Below are 12,439 nucleotides of genomic sequence, written 5' to 3'. Positions count from 1 at the left end.
GGGGGGGGGGCGAAGTTGACGGGCCATCTCTTTTGGAGGGCAGCACAATGTGTCCATAAATAAAGTAAAAGAGTCCTAAGGAAGTAAAAAACAAAAAAAAAGTTAAACTTCCAACCACAGAAGTTAGTCCAACTTTCAAAGGTTCCCATAGTTTGCAGCAGAAATTTGTTTCACATACTTAAAGTTTTCTACCGTCTGTCTTGACCTAAAAGCCACCAACTTGGAAAAGGAATTTTCTGGACCACACCCCTGCCAGGCTACAGCAATTGCTTTTTAATCTTGTTTCTTCTGGGCATTGAAAAGCATTTGTGCATTGCTGCAACATCCCTCCTATGCAGTTAAATAAATGGTAAGAGACGGTTACCTCCCAGGCTTTGGGGAAAGGATGATCAGTATTCATTTAGAAATTTCTTACAAAAAAAGATACACTTTCGGAGTTTGCTTTTGAGAGGACTCTGTTTGCTAAGCCTCTGTCTTCAGGGCAGCGCAAAGCCCTTTAGGACAAACAAACCTGGGCGGGCCCTACAAAAGGGACTGTGAGAGATGCACTTCAAGGTTCCTGCGTAGCTATTTGGCACCTCACAAAGCCTGGGCTACTCCGCAGCAGGCTGTCTTTTCCCAGAAGCCACAGTTCGATACTGAGAATTGCCACCAATGCAACTAACGAATACACGCTTCGAGTTTAAATATATAAAGGTTCTGATCTAACTTTGACCACTTCCCAAGAGGAGGCACCCAGGAACAGATCCAACAGTCCTTCCGCTGCACAAACCAAACGCGCTGGACTGGGGAAGGCACAGCCATGGAGCTGACAGTCACAGCCAGCTCTTCCGGACGGAGAACACCCATGTCACAGTCCCACCATCACCAACATTATTTTAAAAGCCTCAGGCCCCAAAGCCAGAAGTATGACCAGCCTAGTTTTGACTTGCGTGAGCAACTCACTCTCCCCAGTGTTTCATCTGTTAGTCCTCATCACCTCCCCATTTTCACTATGCAACCCCAATGCTTTTACACTTTGTTTTGAAGAGGTTTACTATGTTTTTAGTATTTCAGCAAGACCTGCGTTGCCTTCTCCTTCTGACAGTTTCTGTGGTAAACTTTGATATCGCATCCAGTTACTAAACTGTTCCTTTTGAAAGACAAGCAAGTTCCCTGAAGAAACAAAAGTACTGGATTGGAGAGGGAGGGGAAATTCCCTGCTGTGGTCTGCTCTTGTTGATGTCTGATACAGAAAATCCTGTTTTAAATTAAGTTAATCATTTTCAACTTCAAACAATTTTAATAATACCTAGAAGAAGTAGCCAAGATCATTCTGATCCTTTCTATTCTTCCTGATTGATGGTGCATCCCTCTTGGCAGGAAAACAAACCATTGACCCCATACAGAGCAACTTAGCAGTCAAAGTGAGGAGGGGATGCCTCCCCAAACAACCACCGAAGACCACCCGAGACCCCCGCAATGCAGAGAAGGCATCTGATGTGTCATGGTTATATAATCCTATGCATATGCATTAGATAGTCTGAATATGTACCAGGTAGGAGTAGTTTAATAAATTATATGCAATTGATACCATATAAAAGACACACCTGATCAATCTGGTGTGCTTGATTTGTGGAAAGCCCACCAAGCACCCAGGCCTGAATAAAAAGTAGTATCTCTCCTGAGTGTGTGAGATTGGTCTACTGCACACCAGGTATTGAATCCACTTTCAGGACAGCCCTGTTAAAAATACTAATAGCTGCGAGTCTGAACGCTGCATCTGCACAGATGTGATGGATTAATAATCTCTTCCAAACAAGTTTGTCAAGAAGGAAAAGGTTACTGGCTTTTGCACTACTTCCCTTTTTGAGAAGCCATCTCCTATAATGCAGCTGTTACTCAAGTTTTCCATTAACTTTATAAACGCCAACCTGCCTCTTCCAGCTTTAACAGTTAATCAAATGATTTATGAAAGATGCAAAAACACTAAATTGGCAGGAAAGAGAAAAACCGAGCTCCAGCAATGTATTTGCAAATTTGACCTAAACAAAACTGCATATTTTCTCTTAAAAATAACAGAAAAGAGGGAGGAAACTTGAGCTACATCTTCCTCAAAAGGTAAAAGTGCTGCTGGGGCTGCAGAGAAATCTTGTGCTTGGGAGCAAGGAGTCACTGTCAGTAGAAAGGACCTTTCCCCATATGCACAGAAGACCCCACCATGCCTTGTTCAAAAGGGGTAACAGTAACAGAACACCAAAAAGAGCGCTGGTACCATGAAACACTGAAATCACAACATTAAACAAACCCATTTGAAAGTAGCTGTTTCTGCCCATTTCTGTTGAGCAGCCCAACACATTAACCCACCAGTCCTGCTTTACAGGATTTGTTTTTGGAGTTGCCCTCTTTCGGTTCCCAATGTAAACAAGAAATTTATGCACCAGCAGCACCCAGGTCCTTAGAAATATCAGTAGTACAACATATTCCACTTCTCAGCAAAAGAAACCTTTATACAGCAGATTTGACAAGCTGGTTGGCCTCGGATCTGGCAAAAGCATGGTTTTTAGATCCACTTCCCCCAACCACAGGCCCCAAAACTAGACAGATGTCAGGAGCGGGAATCTGTTCCACCCCTCTAAAAGCCATCTACAAAGGGGCTTGCTGAGCAACTGCTAATTCCCCTTAATTGCTGGAATGAGACCATCCCCTCCGCAGGGAGGGAGGGAAGGCAGCCCAGCACAGCCAGGAATTGCAGCCAGCTCTCCCTCCCCTGCACTGCCCTCGAGGGATGCTTATCCCTGACTCCAGCCTCACAGATACCTTTGCTGGGAAATGCAGATCTCCTTGAAACCCTTAAATTGTGATTCTGGTTGCACTTCTGGATATACATATGCAGGCTGATCTCTCACAGAGCAAGCACAACACAGTGACACGTATGACCTGGGTGGGAGCATAACTGGGATGCCTTCACTTGTTAAGTTTTATTCTGACTCATCGCAGACAGCTTGGTGAAAATCCAAACGTGCACACTTGCAACAAGCAGGATGAGGATCCTCCCTTGTCTCCCTTGCAGCTCTGCAAACTGTTTTTTCGTTGTTCTTTGAAGGGACAGTAACTGGCAAAGCATCCTCCCATGTCCCCCACAACCCTGCACTTGGAGGGGTGTTTGCTGAACAGCCTAACTGGGGGAAGGGTGAGAAACAACCTGGATGGCACAACTAAAGGGTTTACTGTAATAGGCTTAACTGCTGAGCTGGTAGCTGCAAAACGGGTATCTGAAGTCCCAAAAGCACAAGCAGATTCTGCTCTCATCAGGTATAGCCATGGGTCTTTCTACATAGGATTAAGGATGGATTGACACATGTTGCAAAAGCAGTTTCATTAAGGAAAAAAGGAAACATTCTCTATAACCTGTAATACAAAGGAAAAATCAACACAGACCCTAAATTTCTGGTGCTGACCTTACCAAGCCAGGCTTTGATTCCTGCCTTAGCACATTCAAAAACCAGCCCTCAGTTTATGCTTGATCAGCTGCATGTTATTACCCGTTGTTAGAAAAAATCTACAATAACATTTTCATCCCCTCTCTGAATTTCTAGGAAATTATTTGCATGTGAGCATGAAAAGAGAATCTGAGTTTGACAATACCTGCCAGAACAATATTCCTACATTTTGAGTATATAAACAACACACACAAACCTGGTGACTGATCTAGCAAAGGCAGCTGTTATTTAAATACCAGGCTGCCCTTCCCTTCTCACCTTACCAGAAGCCCCAAACAAAGCACAGGGTCCCCAGCAGCAAGGCAGGACTCAGTGGTACGTACCCACGCCATGTGCTCCAGGTGGGGCCCAGACTCACCCTTTCCAAGCAGGAGCCAAGGAACTCTCCTTCCACAGCAGCAGATGCTCCTCTGTGACTGGCAGTGGGGTCCAACTTCCCCCCAAGCACTCAGCTGGGGCTCCCTCGCATCCCTGTGCTCTTTCTAATGACAAGTAGCTGGAGAGATCTGGTTTCTGTTTCCTTCCCTCTACCCTTCAGGTAACAGCCACCTCTCAGGGACCTCTAATGAGCCCAGGGGCAAGGCGGTGGCAGCAGAGGTCTCACAGGACATGACAGAGCCTTGAGAAGGTCAGAACGGACACAAGGAGGTGGAAGACATGGAGGAAAGGCAAGAACACTAGTCCAGGAAGGCCAGAAGGACTGCTCTAAGAGGTGATTTGAAAGTGTATGATTTTAGCTGCATTTCTGAGCCTTGTACAAACCTCCACTCACTTTGATGACAAGTACCACCACAACTGGTAGGTTTAATTTGGGAATATTTGCAAAGTCATGCTGAGAATACTTCTATTAAATGCTGTGCTTAAAAACGTGCCACTTTACTGCACATATACTGCATATCAATACTTACACTTGAGGAATAAGTTAAGTATGCAGCTTTGTAAGTACCTAAGAAAGACTCCAGGTAAGGGAATAGCTCTCCTCCTCCCTGCAGTTAACACTTGGCTAAGCCACCAGAGGAACAGTGCTGCCCTCACCCTGTGAATGTAAACCATAGCAATAGAAATACCAATTAAAAAAAGAAAGGTACTTTGTTCAAGACAATCTAACATGCCCTCCACAAGACAATCTGTAGTCTAAGGGGCTGCCTTGAGATCTTCATTAAAAAAAAAAAACAAAACTACAGCACAAATAGAATATGTGGGTTATTATTAAGCATACAGCAAGTCACTTCATATAACTGACCACACAATAATTCACCTCTGCTTTATAAAGCAGGCAATGCTTTTAAAGCAGTCCTTGAAAGGAAGCAAATCCTTAAAATTCAGAAGAGGATAATACTGCCTTCAGAGAAGCCCATATAGAGACCAATCCTCTTTTTATTTAATTCTTCCCCCATTTTTAAAGCTATAAATACAGAAGGATCAGCATGTTCAGCTCTTCAAATACTTCAGACATTTCACGTTAGAGTGTCTGTGGAAAAAATGGACTTTTCCTTCCTTCTAGCTGAAGTTTGTGTTGTCTCTTTTAGTGACTATTAGCAACATTAAGAGCAAAGACAAAAGGATGCAAGAGCTATACAAAGCTGCACATCCGAACCCCTTGTGCCTGCAAGCTCTCACCCTAAATCATACTTCCAACTTCATACTTCTTTGTGTCTAGGATACACGCTAAAGGCAAGCATATATTCACACACACACACACTTTACCTAGAATACTGAGAACTGGCTTTGTAAGTGCTGAAATCCCTTCCTAGAGGATGGACTAGTCAAGGCTGCTACAGCACCAATATCTTAATTGTATCTAGTAAGATCAGGAACCACAAATAGCCCAGTGGCATCTTGCCTGTGCCCTCTGCAATTGCTCCTCTTCTTCCTCCCCTGCCACCAGATCCTTTCCCAGGGATTTCCCATTCATGGCATCTCTGCTCGCTTCAACTCCTTCTGCTGGAGGGAGAAACAGTGCCAGAACACCAAGGCTGTGCCCCAGCTCACAGAAATCACTGGGTGTCTGCTGGGGGAGCAAGGGACAAGACTGCACTGGGCAGAGGGACTCTCACCCCAGAGGGAAAAGATCTCACAGTCCCACACCATGCTGCACTAAAGCATGCTCCAGCACCCCAAAACCCACCAAGCCCGGGCAAAGAGACTCAATGGCACTTGAGTGCGTGTTTCTGATAGCAGCGAGTTGCACTAAATGAACACAGCATAGTCTATGATACCAGAGTTACATTAAAACACACCCTGCAAGCATTTAAGGCTGCAATGGGCTCTATCCCAACTATCCTAATTCAGGAAAGTACTGGGAAACAAGCAAGTTTGAGCATTTCCAGCTGTCTTCACAGGTCCTGTCATTGCATTGGCTATTCACCACCAGCAAGTGCTTTAGTTGCTACCTCTTACAAAAGCAATACCCACTTCAGTTTAGTTTACTACAGACCCACAATTGCCTCTCATGATGTGTTTTAAAAACAAACAAACAAAAAAAAAACCCCAACAACACATCAGTCACAAAGAAAGTTTGTTGACACGGTTGACAGTCACTGCAGAAGTTATTCCACTTCAGTGGCGCAGAGATTGCCATTAGTATTTTGCATGACACAGACCTGGAAGAAAAGTTGGTTACTACCACACTAGTAAGGGCAGAAAACGCGGGCACGATCCCACGTGCTGACATTCACTGTGTTGCTGTTCCCCTCTTGATAAGGTCCTACTCCACTAGGTAAACCACAACGCGTTTCTCCAAAACCCCCTGCGACACCCTTTAACACTGCAAAACTGGACAGACAAAGAGAGGGTGGAGGAGGAAATCAGCTCTATGACAGCCATTAATTAAATCAGCCCAGAAAGCTCACTTTGAACAGATGTACCTGAACCTTTGGTTTCTCTGGGAATTGAATCTGCAGCCTCTCAACCTAAAAGCAGGGATTTAGTGATAGGGATCGGAGCATACAGCTCCAAGGCATTCACACCTCACCTGGATCCCAGAGTGGGAAGCCTCCACCTGCCACAAGCCACCCTGCCACTGCAACCACCAGCTCAGAGAGTAATGCACCAGTGAAAACCAGTCTCCCTCACTCTAGGAAATTCAAGCAGTTCATCTCCAGTGAATATCTAGAGTTGGTCCACATGCTGAACACAACAAAAAGATTTCTATTGCTACTTAAATGAAAACTGGTAATAAATCAGCTAGGATTCTTTAGAAAGTAGCATGCCATCCTTGTTATCATTTGCAGCACATTAAACACCATGCAATTATTCAAAGTCTTAATGATAACATTATGCAGGAACTTACCCAAGAGATGGGACTGAACTGTGTGCCCCAACTATGTCCGAGTAACCAAGACTATGAGGTGCAGCTACTTTTTCTGATGTTCAAAAAGGGGTAAGGTGTATTTATTGGATTGTACATTTGTATATCCAGCTACTCTGAAATCACTTCACCCTGTAAGGTCCAACTATGCACAACACAGCTGGAAACACAAGGCAATTAAAAGCAGTAGCACCTTACCTATGAAGGATATAAAGGCTTCACCTCAACACAGGTCACAAGAAAAATGAAACTTTCTCACACAGTAAAAAAATTGCCTTTCCAAAGTTACTTGTGCTTTAAAGTGTTCAGATATAGTTTATTAATTATATTTATTAAGCAGTCTAGACAAACTATAGATTCATTTTTCTTGAAATCAGGTAAACAAACTCAAATATGACTTGGATTTTCATAATTACCAAGCTGTTTTGGCTTTTTAATCTGCTATGATGAGTTCTGCACATGCAGCAAGACCAGGCTGTGGAACCTTCACCTTGAAAAGGTTGGCGCTTTGGTGTCCCCAGAGCTGCATGTAACAGGAACACATGTATAGCCTCATTCTCAATGGTGTCAGGATATCTTCGCATGAATACAAAGATCACGCACTGTAACACGTGCTGAAAAGCGCAGATAGATGGAGGCAGGCAAAGCATTATCCACTTCACAATTTTTGTGAAGCTTATAGCAGAAGGGCCAAACACTGACTGGATTATTAACCAATCTGCAAATAAACACAAGTAGTTAATTTAATAGCATGGCATCACATCTTGCAGGCTGAATTTCAACACATAGCTATTACAATGGAACCGTTTGAAGGAGTAGAGCAATTCCCCATGATTTCTAGTATATAGTCTGCTTTCAGGCTACAACCATGAAAGACCAAAAAGGAAGTCCTGAACAGGGAAACAAGATTCCCAGATCATTAACAAATAAAATACGAAACAACCTACGAAGCCAACAAACATTTTTGTAGAATGTACAGTTATTTTAAATATTTGCTCATTTCCAACTACAAATGGACAGTATTAAAGCACTATTACCAGTGTGAGAGGGATTACAAAGTTAATGCAAACATTCTATTTTTAACCTCGTAAGTACTTTGTGCAATATTAGCAAAGAAGTCTAATGGGAAGAATCATAAAAGGATTTTAAAGATTGGCAGTCACTCAATAAAATGGCCAAGGAAAGCTCCCTGTAGGCAGTTATAAAACGATGCCGGTCAATTCACTTGTGCCACAATGAACTGTGAGTTAAGCAGCACTATTCAGAAGTTAAGATCTTTGTGGCGTAACTGGTAGTTCACTGAGAACATCCGCTCAGCTGGATAGGCGCAGAGAAGAAAACAGCTAACAGCCTTTTCTGTTGCACAAATCTGGTACACCTGTATCTTAAATATCATCCGTATCTCAAGTTCTTCCCTCTCCTCCACTCCCATCCCACCTTGGCACTGAAAAACACTGAATAAAGTTTGCAGGATGAACTGTCTCTATGCACCAGGTGGGACCCCTCTCCCCAAAGCCCACATTAGGTTGTTACAGCAACAGATCTCAACAGATCCCCTTCCTTAGAGATTTTCAAAACCTGACTGCGCCCTGAAAAGCCTGACGTACCTTTGAGGTTAGTCTTGCTCCGAGCAGGAGGTAATACAAATTTGTCTGTAATTGTCATCTCTACAAATATTCTCATAGCCACTTACACATATTGAACTCTCAGTTGAACTCTGGCATTCCCTCTCAAAAACACTGCAGATGCTTGGAGACAAGACACGTGGCTATATGGGTCTGTGTCTTCTCAGCATAGATACCCATTTTCTTGCAAGCATTCCCAAAGAAATTCTGAACAAAGTAACAGAACGCAAATAATCCACTTCTGATAAACGTGCTTTGGGCCCTGTTTTTGTTTTTAAAATGTCCTTTGATAGGCCATCTCTTTACATTTCAAAAGGGAGAAAAACTGAAATAGGAAATTGCACACACACAAAACAAAGGCAATATCTGACAAGTCATTTTGTTAATTTGCAGATAATTGCTCATTACTGTGAAATAAGGCTTTTGCACTGTTGCATGAAGAGTAGATAAGAAACCATAGCCCATTACTAAGTATTGCTTTTGGCAAACCCAAGCTTCTCCTAGCACGGCGAGTCTTCATAAAATCATTTTTCCATTAAACGCCTATCTTGGCATCCCAAAAGTACTGGTGGAAACAGAACAACATGTTCTGTTAAGTCATTTAGTAGGGACCTTCACATGCTTGCATTCACCCTTTTCTGTCCGTTCTTGCTCTGTTCACAGTGCTGCTTTGAACATCACCCACCCTCACGCTGCATCTGCTCAGCGCCCTGCCCCCCAAACAGCCAACTTCAGCATTTTGAGAAGAACACGTATGGTCCTCTTCCTTCCTCTAAGTCTTGTTCACTTAACTATTAGCCTAAAAATGTATTCCCCAGACACTCGAAATCCACAGCCCATTGCCACTTTATTTTCTTCGCCCACCCTCTGTAAGCAGCAAAGCTCACCCCGACTTCCCCACTGCCTGACTCACCTGCTGGTGCTAGATTTTCACTCTCATTTAAAGCAAGTGGACCTTGAGCCCTGACACACCATCACTAGCCAAGCTGGCTAACAGTGCTTGCACTGAAGGTGGCCACCTTGGAGTTACTTCATCAGTGAATGGCGAGCATGCTCTGGGAACCATATGCCATTCACACAGCCAAGCAGGTATTTTTGCAGCAATCGCCCTCAAGGCGCTTTCAAGGTCTTTTTCATCATCGTAACAGCAGGAGTAATTTTTAAGCCTTTCAAATAGTTTTAAATTAACCTCCCTGACAAAGTTTTCCAGAGCAATATAATCTGACTACATAAAACTCTATGCAGAAGAGCAGGGGCACAAGGAAGACAAAGTGCAGACTTCAGAGTGGAAGAGACACTAGCTCGATTTAGATGGAGCTGTTTCATCAGTATGTAGATTCAAAGCCATTCCTATGCAGTTATTGAACTGCTACCCAAGCCCTCCTAGCAAGCAAAAATCCATTCTGTGTACAAATAGGGCTTTTATAGCTTGGCACTGTGCTGAGGACTGTGGAGTCAAACTTTTCAATGCCTGGTAAATTTTTACTTGAAAGTGGCAGGAGAGCTCATGCCAGAAGCCCATATGAAATGCCAGCTCAGTGGCAGAAGGTCAAAGCGTGGTATCAAGAGATTTTATGGAAGTGTTTCAAGACAAACTTCTTAAAAGCATTGTGCTCTCTAGGGAGGCACAGATTTATACTGCTAGGAAAGCCTAGCAACAATCTTTATGACTCCTTTCCAATCAAGGGTAATATCTTTCACACTCTACCTTGCGAAAAGCACAGCAGTAGGGTCTCCTGTAGGTGGTGAGAGCTGTTTCTGTGTCTATTTAATCCTTGGTTATTTTGCTGAACTTAATTGTTAAATGCCAGAGGTTTTGTGCAGACTGTCCTCTACCAAAAAAAAAAAAAAAACCAAAAAAACAAACAAAAAAAACCAGCCAAAAACCCACCCAAAACCAACAAACCTTTCAGGTGCAAAAGGTATTATTTCACGCATAAAAAACCCACAAGTCAGACCTAAAGACAACTGAAGAAAGCACAATACAGTTTAGAAACCAACAGCCCAAATGATTACCCCTTCTCCATTAGTACCTAAAATGATGGCTGCAGGAAAAGTAGAAATTTGAACCGAGAGAAACACTCCATATTCGCTACCATTCTTATACAATTATTTAAGGTTAAGTTAGCGTCAACAATGATCCTGAACAGATGTCAAGCATGAAGATTTTGAAAATACTGGATTTTGCCAGCTGTCACCACATAGTAATAAAAAAAGAGATAGTAAAGCCCCACTGAAACCTGATCTGTCTGCTCACGGTCTACCCTTGCATCTACACAAATGCACTGTTAGATTCACTTACAAGAGCAAATTTGCAAATGCTTATACTCTCTCCCATTAAAGCATTTCAGTTGTCTGAATTTGCCATTTTAACAAATTCAAGTATAAGACTTCAAATTCAATTAGCACAAATCTCAGTGCTCCCAACATTAAATTTGCAAGTGACATTTAATGGCATTCAACACACACGAGGCTAAGCTAATACACTAATGGACCAGCAAGGAAAATTGTAAGACACTCCAAAATGTGATGCTCTTTTTCAGTCAAGGAAATTAAAGGTGTAGGCTGTGTCGGACAGGAAGAGATGACAGCTATTAAAAATCCTTCTTAAACCAAGGCTGCAAAAGCTCTCTTCTCCAGATACACCACACAGCTAACAGCTGCACATAATATGAGAGCAAAGAAGAAAAGCGGCTGCTCTATTCAGCAAGATCTCCTTCCAAACTGCTGGGTTTTGGGGGCAATATATGTAATGTAAGGTTGTTTCAGTTCTTAAGACAGGAATTAGAACCTCTTCTGCTGTTTGTAGTTCTGTTTCCTCCTACCTCTTTTCCTGAGGAAGGCTTAGGCAATGCAGCCCCACTCACCACCATTCCCCAGACCCACACCAACTGATGCTCACAGGAGCACTAAATTTTCCAAGCCCTGTCCCAGCCAGCTAATAAGCATGCAACACTGCACCCCAAGAAGCCAGCCCAGCAAGCACACCTGAGGAATTCTGCTACCCTACCTCACCGTTGCATGCCTGTGCCTCACCCAACTTGGCAAGAAAGCTACCAATTTTCACACAGCTAGGCTTCCTGCATTAGAAAAACCCAAAGCTACTGGACTTCAGGGACTCCTTTAAGTCTTTTTTCCAAGTGGCAATATGCTTCACCTTAACTCCATTTAAATAAAGCAAGCTACCTCCAAAGAGCTTCAAAATCAGGGAGACAGAAGGCAGACCATGCTGGGAAGTCTGAGAGAGAAAAAAAGCTTTAGAATCATGGTTAAGCAGAGGGAGATTTCTTTTGTTTGTTTAAATCTAAGCAAATTAGCACAAGCAAAACCTACTGTTAGTGAAGATGCTTTCACAATAAAGTGTTTTTCTTTGAACACAGATGTGTAATTGGATACCAGAGCAGCACGGCACAAGCTGATGAAGGAAGCATCAACAGGACATGTTCTACTCCACACAAGTCTTGCTCCTCTGATTTGGATGAGTGAACTGTAAAGACCAGCAACAGCAATAACTACATTTGAAAAGCTGCATTTCTTTAAGAGACATGTTATAGTCTCCTATATTAGACTTTCTTTTCTCTTAACAGCTCTTGACCAAGAGCTACCAGAACAAAGCTCAGGCGGTACTTTCAAGGATTTTTTTTTTTTTCCCCTCAACTACATTAACATGTTTGATAAGACCAGAAACAATACAAACGTTTTAAAGATATTTAAATACTCACTTACATTAATGAACTACAGGCAGCACAGGGAAACTGGTTACACTTAGTAGCTCATTGGGATGAATGTTCTTTTTATTAACAAAAAACAAGCCCAAGTAACCCGCACCAAACACTGCCTCTGCTAAGTACATTTTCAAATACATAAAATATATTTGGGATGAAAGTGTCTCCAAAAGCCAGTAGGTTTCACGCTTTCTTCAGTCTTCTGCATTTCCCTCAGCCTTTTGGGCAAGGGAAAGACTTAATTATTAAACTTGAATGATGCTACACACTTTGGGAATTCAAACTGTATTAAAAGCC

General features: G+C 42.7%; 1 protein-coding gene across 1 annotated transcript in view; it reads right to left on the bottom strand.

The window, feature by feature from the left end:
* The window catches only part of SGMS1 (sphingomyelin synthase 1), a 105,704-nt gene extending 93,828 nt beyond the window's left edge, over positions 1–11,876 (bottom strand). Inside the window, exon 1 of the mRNA XM_010565938.1 lies at positions 11,751–11,876. The gene's annotated coding sequence lies outside the window, so the exon portion shown is untranslated. The remainder of the gene's footprint in view (positions 1–11,750) is intronic.
* Between the last annotated feature and the right edge of the window lie 563 nt (positions 11,877–12,439).

The sequence above is a fragment of the Haliaeetus leucocephalus genome, unplaced genomic scaffold, assembly GCF_000737465.1.
Source record: "Haliaeetus leucocephalus isolate CR32 unplaced genomic scaffold, Haliaeetus_leucocephalus-4.0 Scaffold198, whole genome shotgun sequence".
Lineage (NCBI taxonomy): Eukaryota > Metazoa > Chordata > Aves > Accipitriformes > Accipitridae > Haliaeetus > Haliaeetus leucocephalus.
This window is presented reverse-complemented; position numbering and strand designations above follow the sequence as displayed.